Below are 16,048 nucleotides of genomic sequence, written 5' to 3'. Positions count from 1 at the left end.
TAGTTCACCCTGTATCACCCTTTAACACGTTCCTGAGTGACTGGCAGTTCGCATCAGTCCCCGCTTAAAGTGTGTCCGTTCGTCATCAGTCGCTCAGGTCCTCAACAATCGGAGGCGGGCCGCGCGCTCTGCTTAATAACGCTTGTATAGAAACTGGGCAACCTCCTCGTAATTAATTCATCTCCGGTACGAGCAATTCCCCCGCGCGGGCAACACAGGGGCCATAAGTCATGCAAGATACTTCAACAACGGGCCGGCGCAACAATAGCCCCGGCCGCAGCGCTTAACAAATCATGAAGTCTTGTTGCAAAAGCCCATTAAACAGTAAATATAGGATCAAACGGCGCACAAAAAATCGACGGCTGTGCATTCCCAGGCCTTGCAAGTTTACGTATCGCATCCAGCGCCTGAAATATTCAAAGAGCTTGCCCATGCAAAATTGATTGAAATAAAAGTGCGCCACTCTCCGATATTGCATTCCTGCTGACACTTTTACCTTCGTCCCGTACCTTGCAACGCACTGGAGGGGGGTGGGAGGAGGGGGAAGGAGGGGGGTAGAGTGGGGCGCTAGCATTATGTGGAAGGAGGGGGAAGCTGCGATGAATACACGGTTACCCTAGGAGGAGGAGGAGGAGGAGGAAGAACAAGGGTGGTGATGGGTTAAGGGTGATGGAGGGGGAAGAGGACGATGAGGAAGACGGGGAAATGGAGGGAGGAGGAAGAAGAGGGGGAAGAAGAGGAAAGAGAGGGAGGAGGAAGAAGAGGGAGAAGAAGAGAGAGAGGGAAAGGGAAGAACGGGGGAAGAAACAAAAGGATAAAGCGGATTGAAAAACATCGAAAGAAGGAAACAAGAAACTGAAGGACGACGAGGAGGAGGAGGAGGAGGAGGAGGAGGAGGAGGAAAAGGAGAACACAGGAAATAAAAGAGAAGGAAGGAGACCTGGGAGAAAAGAGAAAGACGGGAATAACAAACTCTTGAATAATTAAAACTGAGAAACGGGAACATGGAAAGAGAAAGAGGCTGAAGAATGAATGAAGGGGAAGAAAGAGCAACGAAAACAAAGAGAAAAAGAAAAACCAAACTGGAAACCTCAACCACAGGACCCCAAATAAAACAACACAAACAAAGACGACAAAGAAGAGGAAGAAGAAGAGCTCGATAATTTACCAACAGATGATGAAGACACCATGAACTCACTACACTTAACTATACTTTCCCTTCGGGCGGATTCCCACGTTATCAAGCGGGTGAGCGGAGCAAGATTTCCCCTCAAGACGGATAATTATAGACAGACGGAAGGCGAGGCGAGAAGGGAAGCAGAAACGGAGCGGTGAATTGCGATAAAGAGGAAAGAAGAAATTTTAACCTATACACTTCTTACCAATAATCACCGTAGTTTAAGAAAGGAAGAACAGGAAAAGGGAAAAGGAAGCGAATCAGAGAGCTATAGTGAGGAAAGAAGACACCATTAGCCTACCTATCCAGTTATTACCCAACATCACCATAGTTAAAGAAAGGAGGAAAAGAGAAAGAGAAATGAAAGCGAAACGAGGTGATGTGACAGGAAGGAGAGAAGGAGTCATTACCTATATATACGATTATTACCCAACTTCATTACAGTTTAAGAAAAGACGAACAATAAAAAGCGAAAAGGGAAAGCTAAATGAAATAAAACAGGGAGAAAAGAAGAAAACCTTACCTATTCACAGTTCAGGAAAAGACCAACGGAGAAAGTATTAAATAATGGAGACACTGAAGCGATACAGAACGGAACAAGAAAGCAAAATAAGAGAGATTCCAGTACCTATCTAACTCTTATCCAACCACAGTGACGTAAGATAAGACAAACAGCATCCCAAGAAAGCCCAGGAGGAGTGGAAGCGGTGGTGGTGGTGGTGGTGGTGGTGGTGGTGAGGGAGGTACAGGCTGTGGTGGTGTCGTGGTGTGTTATGCAAGAGCGAGGCGACCCTTGCATAATTATGTGGGAAAAGAGAAGGCTGTCAGTAATGAAGGGTGCAGGGCCTTGCTATCTCCCATGAGTGTGTGGCAGCGAGGAGGAGGAGGAGGAGGAGGAGGAGGAGAGGGGCTGAGGCGGCTCCCTTCGGCATTATGAGAGAGAGATCATCAGTTGTCCCGGGCGGAAGAGGGAAAGAGAATGCGGTTGAGGCCTGGGTGGGGAGGAGGAGGAGGAGGAGGAGGAGGAGGAGGAGGAGGACTCTCGCCTTGAGCATCAAAGCGGAGACGCAGCCTTTCGTGTGTGTGTGTGTGTGTGTGTGTGTGTGTGTGTGTGTCTGTGAGGCTTACGGACAGACGGACAGACGGACACACATACAGACAGACCAACATCAAAAGAACACAGATTTCTTTCCCAAAACAGGGGACTTAAGAGAGAGAAGAGAGGGAGAAGAGAGGGAGAAGAGAGAGAGGGGGAGCACCTTACACCATTTTTCGAACATTCAACTTACAAAAAACACACACAAAACAAAACAATATGAACTGCGTTGCCGCGCGGGCCGAGCGTAACAAGGGCAGCGATTTCATTACTTTACGCCCGTGTTCTCTAAATCCTTCACCTGGGCGCGGAGGGGACAAGGACCGCACCACCTGGCCTGCGAACAACACGTAGAGGAGGAATGCGTCATCTTGCCTGTTGTCTCCCCTCCGCACCCCCTTCCCTACCTTTTATTTCCTGCATTCGCTCCACTGCAATGACGAGGCGGACTTAAATAACCAAGAGGAATGTTCTGTGCATACATATCCGCGGCCCCTTCATCCCGAGTAGCCTATAATTGGAGGAATATAGATTCGTTAAGCGCGGGAAAAACCGGGAAGAGGATACAGAGTGCTTGCAAAATACTTTCTCCCTTCCTCGGTTTTTATACTTGTGTCGATCCCTCCAGGTCCCTCCAGCTCGTGAAACGGCTCCCCTCTCTTTGGGTTTTTAGATGTGCGTTCATCCCACTCCCTCCTTTCTTTTTACGCGGCGCTTTCTCTCGCTAAACTCAAGGTCGTTAGTGCATGCAAGACGGATCGTTCCAGCGGAGGGAAGAGCGGACTGGTCTACCCGATGCGCCTGGGAATTAGTTTTAATGACTGGGCGTCTCGGTGTGTCTGTGTTCTCCTTCCTGCCTGATGATAGACAGATGGATAGACAGATAGAGAAACAGAAAGAGAGAGAATAAGTGGGTGACATTTCTCCTTATCAAACCTTATTCTTAACCATACAAATCAACCATCTCCAAGCACCTAACCTTCCAATTATACCATAGTTCCCCTTAATTCCCTTTCACAGTCTCTAACCCCAACCTCCACGCAACCCTAAAACCCAAACACAATCTTAACCCAACCCATCATCAACCCTAGACACCCAATACAGTACGAACCCAAGACCAACCCATCACCCAACACGTCCACCCCCACCCCACAAACACACACAACCCAACACACACACTAAGTCCCATACCGTATAAAGTCACACGTAGTAGAGATGGACTCCTTAGCATTAGCAGCCAACGAGTCACATCTTGGTCCAGTGTTCTGAGGCCCATGGTGAGAGTTGGGCCTCAGTGTAGGTGGGGCAGTGGAGTCAGGCCATCCACCTGCATCCACTTGCCCACCTCTACCTTTGTGTGGAGGTGTGTGGAGGGTGAGAACGGGATCTGAAAGGATATAAAAATGGTTAGTGATGGGTTAAAGTGAATAAATATGAGTTTTTGATACAGGGTGAAGAGAGGTAGAAAGAGATGAAAAGATAGATTATAAATTATTCTCTATCAATTATTTTTTGTTATGCGAGATAAACAAATGAATAAAGTGTTCTCTTATTGCAAAAAGTATAAAAGCATAATCATATTGCAGGACAGTAAAAATAACACTATCATCATCACAATAATAACTGAAGTAATAATAATAATATAAACATGAATATGTGATACTACAAAAAGCACCATGATTACTACTAACATTACTACTACTACTACTACTACTACTTTTACTACTACTACGTCTAAAACTATGCTTCTGCTGATAATAATAATAACAATAATAATAATAATAATAATAATAATAATAATAATAATAACAACAACAGTGCCACCAGCTACATCAACACCACCAACAACAATACCAATAACATTAACTGATACACAAAAGCACTAACAATAAGCTAAATAAACTGTGTCCATGTATCGGCTCCAATAATAAGGAGGGCGTGCCGAACACCTATGCCTGGCCTACTGCGCTCCCCTCGCCTCCTCCCCCTCCCCTCAATCCCTTTCCCCTCTCCTCATCCCACCTTTACCAAAAAGAGGAGGAGGAGGAGGAGGGGGAAATGGAGAAGCAGAAACAGGAGATACCAGCAGGGAAGGAGTATAGGACCTCCCCCATCACCACCACCACCGCCACCGCCACCACTCCCCTAATTAAGCGGGCAGATAAACACCACCAACAATGATATCCTTCCATTAGCCTCCCGAGTGCCATTAGTATTGGATCCTAAGGGCCAGGCGACTTAACCCCTAACAGGAGATCCAACACCATCCTGAGACCTGGCAAGCAGCAACGTTAACACCAGACCCCCCCCCCCTCTCTCTCTCTCTCTCTCTCTCTCTCTCTCTCTCTCTCTCTCTCTCTCTCTCTCTCTCTCTCTCTCTCTCTCTCTCAGCATCTTCTTGTGTTTCTATTGATTAGCTTGTTTGTGTTTGTTGGGTCTCTCTCTCTCTCTCTCTCTCTCTCTCTCTCTCTCTCTCTCTCTCTCTCTCTCTCTCTCTCTCTCTCTCTCCTTAACCACCTCCTTTATTGCCCTCTCTCCCTCCTTCCCTCCTTTCCTCCCTCCTTTTCCATCCTATCTTCTTCCCAAGCTATTTTTCCTCCCTCCCTCCTTCCCCAGCTTCTCTTCCCTCCTTCTCCACTTTTCTTCCGTCCCTCCCTCCTTCCTCCCTTCCCCAAATTTCCTCAGGGTGTCACACGGAGCACACGGGTTCGGGCTGGCCAATCGGGCTTTGCAATTTCCCCAAATCTAATGACGAAGACCAAATTGGCGGCGCCGGCTAATGTCCAGTTCTCCGGGGCTGGCCACGGGGGGGAGGGGGGGAGAAAGGAAGGGAAAGGGAAGGGAAAGGGAGGGAGGGCAGATTAGAGTGGCCCTCCCTTAGACGTTCCTCTTATTCCCTTTCCCTCTCCTTTCCTTCCTCTCCCTTCCTCCCTCCCTACCTTTCTGGCCCCGTCCCTCCCATACCGTCTTCTCTCTCTCCCTTCCCCTCCGCCTCCTCCCCTCAGAACTGGACAGCCGTGTGAGCCTCTTTAGTTCTCCTCCTCCTCCTCCTCCTCCTCCTCCTCCTCCTCCTCCTGCTGCTGCTTCTCCGCCTCTTCCTCACATTCTAATTAGCCATTCTCCGTTTCCAGCAGCCTCCCTCTTTCCTTCTTTGAAACTGTCGCCGTTATGTCTCTCTCTCTCTCTCTCTCTCTCTCTCTCTCTCTCTCTCTCTCTCTGGTAAGCGCGCATCCCGTTTTCTTTGCTCTGCTCCGTTTTCTTTGCTCTTTTCCGTTTTCTGTTTCTCTTTGCCGTGTCTGTGGTTCCCTTCTTCACGCCACATTATTCTTTAGTCCACCTCATTGTCGGCTTCCGTTTTCGCTTTGTCTAATTTTCTCCTCCTCCTCTTCCTCCTCCTCTTCTTCTCCTCCTCACATACCTAACTTTCCCATCACTGTCCCTCTTCTCTTCCTCCTCCTCCTCCCCTTCATGTTCCATCACGTCCCTCAGAAGGAGAGTTACTGGAGGAGGAAGAAGAGGAGCAGGAGTTGCGTAAGGAGTCACCGAGGCGTCGGCTTGAGTAAGATTGTTTCAAATATAATTATGAGAAGAAAAAAAATTGGTACCGTTGATTATGACTCTCTCTCTCTCTCTCTCTCTCTCTCTCTCTCTCTCTCTCTCTCTCTCTCTCTCTCTCTCTCTCTCTCTCTCTCTCTCACTCTCAAGGAAGCCACTTATGGAAACACCAAGACTAACTGAGAGAGAGAGAGAGAGAGAGAGAGAGAGGGGAGGGGAGACACGCCTAAAATTAAACACAAATCATTTAGTTCACGGACGCCGCCACCCGGACACGGTAACTGCAAGAAGGGGAAGGGAGAAGACAAGAAGGAGGAGGAAGAGGAGGAGGAGGAGGAGGAGGAGGAGGAGGAAGAGGAAGAGTCAAACAATTAGGAGTAGTGAAATAGATGTCTTACTTCGCTCCCTTCTTGAATAAGTTCGTCATAGGAAAGTGAAGAAGGAAAACAGAAGTAAGAAGCTTGTTCCAGTGGCGCATGAACAGTTTTGAAATTGCATCATTAGACGAGGTAACTTTTTGTCTCCCTGTCGAAAGCCTTGAAGCACATTACATTAGGTTATTCATGGCTAAAAATAAAAGGTTAACTTACTGCATGATTAAGAAAAGAAGGAAAGTCCCAGTTCACAGAGACACAGTTGGTTCTCTCGCTATCGGAAGCCTTGATGTACATTACGTTAGCTTACTCATGGCTAAAGAAAAAGGTTAAATTGCTACATGATTAAAAAAAAAGAAGGAAAGCCCAACAGAGAGACGCAGTTGGTTCTCTCTCACTATCGAAAGCCTTGAATCACATTACGTTGGGTTACTCATGGCCGCGGCAGAACGATTAAAAAAACAACGGCAAACCGATATTTACGTAATAACACACGCATCGCTATCGGGTATCGGGACTCTTATATCAAATTACACGAGACTTCGATAATTTAAAAACCTGAGCGTATGTTTTTTCATGGCTCGCGGGAGGGGATGAGTGCATGAGGTGAGACCCGGGCCGATAAGCTTGAGGCGAGTAAACAGATCCACAGCAAACCGGAAGGAATACAGTAAACAGACCCCCAAAAAAGACAGAAATAGCTGAAAACAAGCCTAAAGAAGACAAGCATTCAAAAATAAACCAGCAGACAAAAAAAAATAACAGCCCTGACAAGCTCCTTAGATACAAAACACAAAAAAAATGCAGAAAACAAACCCAGACACAAACAGAAGGGACTCTTATATCAAATTACAGTAAACTTCGATCATTTAAAAACCTGAACGTCCTTTTTTTCATGGTTCGCGGGAGGGGATGAGTGCATGAGGAGAGATTCGGACCTGATAAGCTTGAGGGGAGTGAACAGATCCAGAGCAGACCGTAAGTAGGACAGTAAACAGACCCAAAAAAAGACAAATAGCTGAAAACAAGCCTAAAGAAGACAAGCATTCCAAAACAAGCCAGCAGACAAAAAATAACAGCCCTGACAAGCTCCTTAGACACAAAACACAAAAACATGCAGAAAACAAACCCAGAAACAAACAGAAGCAATCGTAATCGACCCAAAACAAGACAAGCATTCGAAAACAACACCGTACACAAACAAAGAGCCCCCCAAAAGTTCCCTTAGATAGAAGACAACCCTAAATAAGTCCGGAAAACAGACCTCAAAGCACTCAAACATCCCTGACCAGCCCTAAAGCAAGCCAGCAAGCAGAACCCTTAACTTTTTATTTTTCTTCTTCTTCTTCTTCTGCTTCTTCTTCTTTTTCTTCTTCTTCTCCTCATCAATAGAAAAACAGCCAAGAAGACCCCAAAACAAAACAGGAAACAGACCTCAAAACAGATAAACAGCCCAAAACAGACCAAGCAGACCCTAAAATAACCCACACAAAAAAAAACACCCAGGCAGTCCAAGGGTACACCACAAACACCACAACAAACACAGGAAGGAAGGAGGGAGGGAAGGAGGGAGGGCGGTACTCGGCGCTGCCCAAAACAAAAGCGGGCCACATCCATCCCTCCATCCATCCATGCATCCAGTTTCATCCCTTCGATAAAACGCCTATCGAAAAATGGTAAGAGGAGGAGAGGAAAACCCGCGGCAAGAACTGAACGTGTGCACACTGGCCCACGCCGCCCGTAATATTACACGAATGACCTGAAAAGATTAAAGCGTGTACAGATAGAACGCAAGTAATTATGCGGAGTAGCGGAGAGGCGAGGGAGGAGCGGCGCCACGCACACCGAAATTAACGAAAAAATGGGAGAAGCGAAGCTGAGTTATGAAAAAATGACGGAGTAATCGCGCAAATGACGTAAAAACCGGCGAATAATGTAGCAAATAATGATAATGAACCAAATAATGTACTAGGGGAAGATAATTACTTTCTGCAAGCACTAGCGTTGAAGCAGTGTTGCCAGCTACGGTAATTCGCCCCCTTTCCCCTTCATAATAATAATAATAAAGCACCTGAAACGGGCTCAATAAACCAACCCGAATAATGAAGAGAAACGAGACCCCGGGATGGACGAGAAGGGAGGAGGAGGGGTAGGAGGGAAGGAGAGAGGGAAGGGGGTAGGAAGGAGAGGAAAGGACAGGGGAAAGGATGGAAGGAATGGAGAGGAGAGAGGGGATGGACGATAGTAAAGAGAGGGAAAGTGGGGGGGGAGGGAAGAGAGAGGAAACGGGAGAATGAAGGAAGGAGAGGAAAGGGGGAGGAGGAGGGGGGAGAAAGAGGAAGAAGGAGGGAGAGTTAAGGGGTGAAGGGTGGAAGGAAAAGGAAAGGAAGGAGAGGAAAGGGGAGGAGAGCGGGGATGGACGAAAGAAGAAAGGGGGGGGAGAGGAAAGGGGAGAATGAAGGGAGAGGAAAGGGGGAGGAGGAGGGAGGAGAAAGGGGAAGAAGGAGGGAGAGGAAAGAGAGAAGGAGGGAAGGGAAGGAGGAGAGGGGAAAGAGGGGGACGGGTTGAGAACAAGGGGGTGTCAGGCGAAGGACAAGTTGGATGGATAATTCTAACTTGCTACGGAATAATAGAATTGGCAATGCAGGGACGCTCTCTCTCTCTCTCTCTCTCTCTCTCTCTCTCTCTCTCTCTCTCTCTCTCTCCATCTACCTATCCATCCATCTATCTCTATCTCGTTCTCCCACAACCCAAAATCATGAGCAGCTTCTTGAAATTCGATTAGCTCAAAGTTCTAATTTTTGGCGCATGACTCACGGCTCCGCTATCCATGCTGCCCGTGGCCATGGGATCCAGATGTCGGTCGGTGCACAAACTATAGCATCCAGACGCCTTATAAAGCTATTGGTGTTGCCTCGAAGTCCGCAAAGAGCAACATTGATCCTCCTTCCTTCCTTAAGTCTAAAGAAAAGGAAGGAAAGGAAAATGAGGAAAAATAGCTGAAGGAGAAGGAGATAAAGGGGAACTGAGGGAAAATGATGGAAAAAATGGTTGATAGAGGAGAAGAAGAAGAGAAAGAGGGAAATGGGTAATGATGTTAGTGGATGAGAGACGAAGAGAAAAGAAGTCTACACAATCCTCCTCCTCATCTTCCTCCCTCTTCCTCTTCCTCCTCCTCCTGCTGCTGCTGTTCCTGATTCTCCTCCTCCTCCTCAGTATTGCAAATGGGTTGTTCCTGGTTAGTAACACACCCAGGACCCGGGACCCGAAATGAGCGTTCGCTGTAAGGGGAGGGAGTGCAGAATGATGGAGGAGCCAGAGGGGGAGGGAGAGATGGAGGAAAAGGAGAGGGAGGGAGGGAGATGGGAGATGCAGCTTAGCCTCGGAAGTGAAGCGGAGGGATCGAGATGAGGAGAAGGAAGAGGAGGAGGAAGAGGAGAAGGAGGAGGAGGAGGAGGAGGAGTAGGTGTGATTTGTGTAGTGTTGTGATTCATGGCGAAGGGGAGGTGAGTGTGTGTGAGTGTGTGTGTGTGTGTGTGTGTGTGTGTGTGTGTGTGTGTGTGTGTGTGTGTGTGTGTGTGTGCAATGAATACCGTGTGTGCAACGATGAAAATTTGGATAACACTAATCAGACCATTGTTCTTACACACACACACACACACACACACACACACACACACACACACACACACACGGGCACCCATTAACACTCATTAGCTGCCTCATCCTGCCACCGCAAACACAGGGCCTCCGAACCTCCTTCCATTTGATAGATTAGCAGATAACGCCAAGCCACACCTCGACCTCCTCTTATCTACCCTGAGGAGGAAGACGGAGAGAAAAAAATGGGGAGGGAAGGAAATGAAGAAGGGAGGCGGGGAGATAAGGCCGGGGCAAGACAGTGACATAACACCTCACCCCTCTCTTCACACACACCGTAAAGAGAAGAGAATTAAGAAAGAGAAGAAGAAGGAGGGAAGAGAAAGAAGAGAAAGGAAGGAAGGAGGGGAAAGGAAATCCAGAACCCCACATCCATCTCTTCGCACAAATCTTCCCCTCCCAAACCCAAAGGAGAGAAGAGGAGGAAAGAAGAGATGAGGAGAGGAGGGAAGAGAGGGAGAAGTGGAGGAAAAAGGAGAGGTAAAATAATGACAACCATCTACCTATTTCTACAAACGCACATTCCCCTGTCAGTCATAACAAGAGAAGAGGAAGAGGAAAGAAGAAGCGAGGAAAGAGAGCAGATGAGTGAAAGAAAGACGAAGAGTGGGTAAAACAATGTCACTCACTCACTCACCCACCATTCCACACACTCACATTCACCTCAAAACACACCCAAACCTCACCTCAGCCAAGCAGGTGACCCAATTTGATTAACGAGGAGATAAAGGTGTGACGACTTCTACATCTGAATCACGCTACACACTCTCCATCACGCTACTCCACCCCTCATCCACCTGCCCTTCCACTCCAGCACAGGTGAGAACATTATAATCATCCCATCAGGTGTCCGCCATCTCACCTTGCTTCCCTCTCCCACAAGACCAGGTAAACACACGTCGTTTTCTTAAGTACGTGGCACCCCTTACGTTACCTGGACAGTCCTGGAATGCACACCACGAGGAGGACAGGTAAAGAACGTCCAGGTGTGATTAATGCATGGGGAAGGTAAGAGGGAGAGCGAGGGAGAGAGAGGGAAAGTGAGGAGAGGGAAAAAAAAATGTAGAGGGGCGCTCCGCAGATTAATGACCGGTGCACTGTGTTAATGAAAGTACAGAATGGTAATTAGGGTAAAACTGGGCCACTGTGTATTGATTCCTCCTTGTACATGGCGCGCCCATCACACTCTACTCCTCCTTCTACCGCCCACTGCTGGAATCTTATGTATGTTTATGTGGGTGTATATGGCCGTGGATGAAGGTGTGAGTGGGTGTAGGTGGCTATGGGTGTGTGTGAGTCTGGGTGAAGGTGTGAGTGGGTGTAGGTGGTTATGAGTGTGTGTGGGTCTGGGTGTGGGTGTACGTGGGAGTGGGGTCTAACTGGGGGTGGGGGTAGTCAAGGGTGTACTTGGGTGTGGGTGTAAGTGGGTGTGGGTGGGTCTTCAGGAGTTACCCATTAAAATTTCTTGTGTGGGTTTGGTTTAGTTAAGTTGGGTCTCATTGGGTTAGGTATGGTTAGGTATGGTTAGGTTAGTTTAGTTACGGTTAGGTATGGTTAGATTAGGTATGGTTAGGTATGGTTAGGTTAGGTTAAGTTAGGGAAGGCTAGGTCAGGTTAGGTTTGGATAGGTTAGGTTAGATTAGGTATGGTTAGGATGGGATGGGTTAGGTTAGGTATAGTTAGGTTAGGGTCAGTATAGTTAGGAGAGATTACGTTAGGTTAGGTTAGGTTAGGTATGGTTAGGTTAGGTTAGGGTGGGAATAGTTAGAATGGATTAGGTTAGGTAAGGTATGGATAAGTTAGGTTGTGTTTGGATATGTTGAGCGAGAGCGAGAGAGAGAGAGAGAGAGAGAGAGAGAGAGAGAGAGAGAGAGAGAATGGGAAATTACTAAGGCAACGAACGGACCCTTCTCTTGTCCCTTTGTCGCTCCAGCCTCTCCATCCTTATCCCCCTACCCCCCTCTCTCTCTCTCTCTCTCTCTCTCTCACAAGGACACAGTAAGCACACGCCGCATAAAGCAACCCCCAACCCTTTCCTCCTCCTCCTCCTCCTCCTCCTCCTCCTGCTGGCCTGGTTAATGTGGAGTCTACATGTTAGCCTCCACAGACAAGGCTCCTGGCGGCAGCATCTCCTCCCGCCAAGGATGCTGCAATGAGCTCAGACTAACCAAAATATCTTAAACCCGAATCTCTCCTCTAAACTCTCAGCCTTACGCAGTATTATCTGATTCACTTTCCACGTGTTCTACTTTCATTGTCTTTTGTTTCTCTACATTGCTGCTCATTGTGTAAAAAGTCCTTCAAATAGATAAAATATATTCGAAATCATTGTATCTTCGTATAGAAATAGAGAATCCTGATCATTATATAGTACTGGAATGTCGTGAAATAATAAAACTGGTTATCTTTTTTTTCTATTTTTTAAGAAATCTACATATTAGTTAACATCTGCTCGAAATCTCTTTTATCTTCGTATAGAAATGTATAATTCTTATCCTTTTATAGTATTTAAATGTCCCCAATTATAATCTGCTTCCCATTTTCCTTCGATCAAGTACATTTTCTTTAGTCTCCCGTATTTTGTCCCCTCCTCTGAGTTGCATTAAAGCAAATAAGTATCTAAACACTCTCGTAACACATTGCTTGCTTTCCATTTTTCTTCTCTTACCCTCGTTTTCTTCTGTTTTTCGTCTCTATCTTAAGAAACATACAAGTCCTTCGAGTTAAAACCGAGAAAAACTTAAAATTCTTCCCCTAAACACAGTATCATAAAATTGCACTCCTCTCTCTTTCATGGCCTGCTTTTCGTTTTCCTCCTCTCACTCTCTCCCTCGTTTTCTTTTGTGTCCAGCTTATCAACAGTCTTCCCCCGCGGCGTAACTCGGTCGGCATTTGCATTTGTTTCCCCATATGGGTCATCAGCCTCGTCAACACCGCGATAGAGACGCTTATTAAGGGCCGCCTAAACCCGCCTCTGCGTTGTGCTGTCACCAAGCCAGACGTTGACGAAGAGCTGCTTATATACGAGGGGAGAGAAAGGGAGGGAGGGTTAGTAGGGTGAAAGGAGGGATGTAAGGGGAGCTGAGAAGGTATATAGAAGTGTAGGATATGGTGAGAACAGTGAATATGGAAGGATAAGTAAGAAATAATGAACGTGGAAGGAAGGGTAGGAGAGAAGTGGAATAAGTAATGAAGACAAGATGTAGAGGACTGGATGAGGAGCGATATAACATAGAAGGATAAGGTGAGTTAGTGGAAAGAGGAAACGAAATGGATGAACTGCTTTACGATATTGATGGAGCACAAGTTGATAAGCAGATAAAGCTAAGGAGATGATAGCCCTAAGTGGTAAAAATTGAAGGTAGATTTACAGGCACGGACGACCATAGACTTGAGCAAAGCAAGAACAGAGAAAACGGGAAATGGAGGCACAACTTTTGAGTACCTCTGCATTGGTCTGAGTTACTTCAAGGATAAACTCAAGTAAAGGAGAGTACTAGGCAGAAAACTAAAGAAAAGGTAACCAGATACAAACCTAGGAAGAAAGGAAGTGGGTGGTTGAATTAAAAACAAAACAAAAATCCAATAAAGACAAACAGACTAGGAACAATATAAGGAGAGGAGATTATACAAAATTATATCTTGTGAGAGGGGAGGATGCAGAAGTGGAGGTGACTATTCAAAAAGCTATTGATCTCTAACTTAGACAACAAAAATAATAATAATAATGAAAGGTGAAACGAAGATGACGATGAAATATATAAGATGAATAAAGAAACCAGAGAAATATTTATAGGGAAGAGAATAACGATGTGGAGGCGGCGATACAAAAAGCTAATATTCAAGTACTTATACAACAATAGTCCCGGGCTGTACAAGTAACGAGGCGAGGTCCCGGGCGCCCCAAGTGGTCTATGGTCTGCCCCCTCCCATCGGTCCTCTCCAGCAATTAGGTCGAGATGAACTGCATAAATCGTAGTTTGTCCCCCCTCTTGTTGTGCCCCGCCGGTCATTAGGGGCGGCCATTAGAGCGAAGTGGTCATTATATACGTGTCCAGCCGCTTCAGGAGCATTGTTTATCTCCCGAAGCTTGGCCGAGGTGAGGAGAAATTGCATAGACTCTGCATGACGCGGGAGGCGGGAGGCTGGTGGCTGTTCTGGTGGCTGGCGAGCGGAAAGCATCGACGCACCGGAGCCCTAAAACCGCGGTAGGCTGAATCGTGTTATCCCAGTAGACTCTTAAGACTTCAACGCGAGGTGCAGAGGAATACCGTGGATTCTGCATGACAGTAAGAGGAGGCGGGAGGCTGGAGTGTCTTCTGGCGGCTGGAACATCGCAACAGAGACCTAAGAGCGAAGTTGGCCGGAGCGCTTTGTCCCTGGAGACGTCTAACTCTTGAACGCCTGGAAAGTTTGTGTTAAAGATGGAAAGGAGTTAATGGAAGCGTGCATAAGTTCCAATTACTGTCTCGGGGTAAGTAGTAAGTATTGGTAAGTATTATTCTATGGCTTAGGTTTACGGATACTAAAGGGAACAGTAATGGAGCGAAGGAAGGAAGTAAATATAGAAAAAAAATAATAGAAGTCTCGGTTTCATAACATTCCCTTCAAAATATTGCGTTCGAAGTTAATTAAACCAAAAAGTCATCTTCTCTTCACCCTTTTCAAACTACTCAAGACCAAAATATAACTGCAGAAAAGTTATCACCGAGGTTCTTCATTATGACTTTCATCACAACACTCCCTTCGACGACGGACCATCACCACCATCACCACCATCAGCATCACGCCGACGCATTGCCAGGAACCAGAGAGCATGGGCAGGGGACCACGCACCCTTATGGACAGACTTATGAAAACAACATCAAAGCAAAACAAAGACATCCACGACTTTGTTCAGCGAAGAAAGTTGAGCATAAAGGATGGAAAGGATGTTACTTCGATGCACCCAGACTCTCGGCAACCTTTGAAGAGTGATTGGCGATCTATGAATGTGAAAAGTTATAGCAAGATTACGCGAGAGCCAACGAAAACAGGGAGGAAGGAACGAGGGAAGCGGAACGGGAGGGGAGAGAGGGCGGGAGGAAGGGTGAGTGGGAGGCGAGGGGAGGGAGAGGGCGGGAGGGTTGTGAGGGAGCAAGGGAGGGCAGCCAAGTAAGTTAAGAGAATAAAGCTTTCTGGAAACTCGCCACAGAAATTGAAATGCTTCGTAATTAGTTTCATCATGATCAAGGTGCATTAGGGAACTTTGAAGCTGCAGCATCAATTAAACTTTCTTCGGCTGCCCTATCACCAACCCCTTCCTCCTCCTCCTCCTCCTCACCACCTCCTCTTACCCCTCCTCCACTCTCTGTGCTTGGGGTCTCGATTGCTTCTGAAAACCTCGGCTTCCTTGATAAAGTTTGATTATATGACATAAGTTCATCAGGGACTTTGCTTCGCTCCGGCCACTCTCCTACTGCCCCCCGCTGACCTTCAAGGGCTGTTTGTGCATTACGCGGCACTGAGCGAGCGAGCCTAGTCTTGTGTGTTATGCTGTGCCCTTTCGCTGAGAGTCATGTCCCCTTGAGTTACCGATACAGAAGGAACAGAACCAGTATTCCTACATATATTAATCTTTCAAATATTTATAACATTTCCATCCACCATGTGCCTTAAGTTAGTCAGAGGTGGAGAAGGACCAGCATACTCCTTCATACATTAATCTTTCAAATATTTCTAACATTTCCATCCACCATCTGCCTTAAGTTAGTCACAAGTGAAGAAGGACCAGCATACTCCTTCATATATTAATCTTTCAAATATTTCTAACATTTCCATCCACCATGTGCCTTAAGTTAGTCAGAGGTGGAGAAGGACCAGCATACTCCTTCATATATTAATCTTTCAAATATTTAAACATTTCCATCCACCATGTGCCTTAAGTTAGTCAGAGGTGGAGAAGGACCAGCATACTCCTTCAAATATTAATCTTTCAAACCTATCCAACATTTTTATCAACTACGTCCCTTAAGTTAGAGGTATAAGAGGAGCAGGACCATTATCACCTTTCATTTATGTATCTTCCGAATATCTTTTTAACATTTCAATCACTATGTATTATTATTTTGCTTCAAGGCGTTGGAAAAGGTAGAGAAGGGTAAATATTTGGGTTTTATTGCGAGATTTTCAGCATTTTCCTTCTGC

Source organism: Eriocheir sinensis, chromosome 22 (genome assembly GCF_024679095.1).
Source record: "Eriocheir sinensis breed Jianghai 21 chromosome 22, ASM2467909v1, whole genome shotgun sequence".
NCBI lineage: Eukaryota > Metazoa > Arthropoda > Malacostraca > Decapoda > Varunidae > Eriocheir > Eriocheir sinensis.
This window is presented reverse-complemented; position numbering follows the sequence as displayed.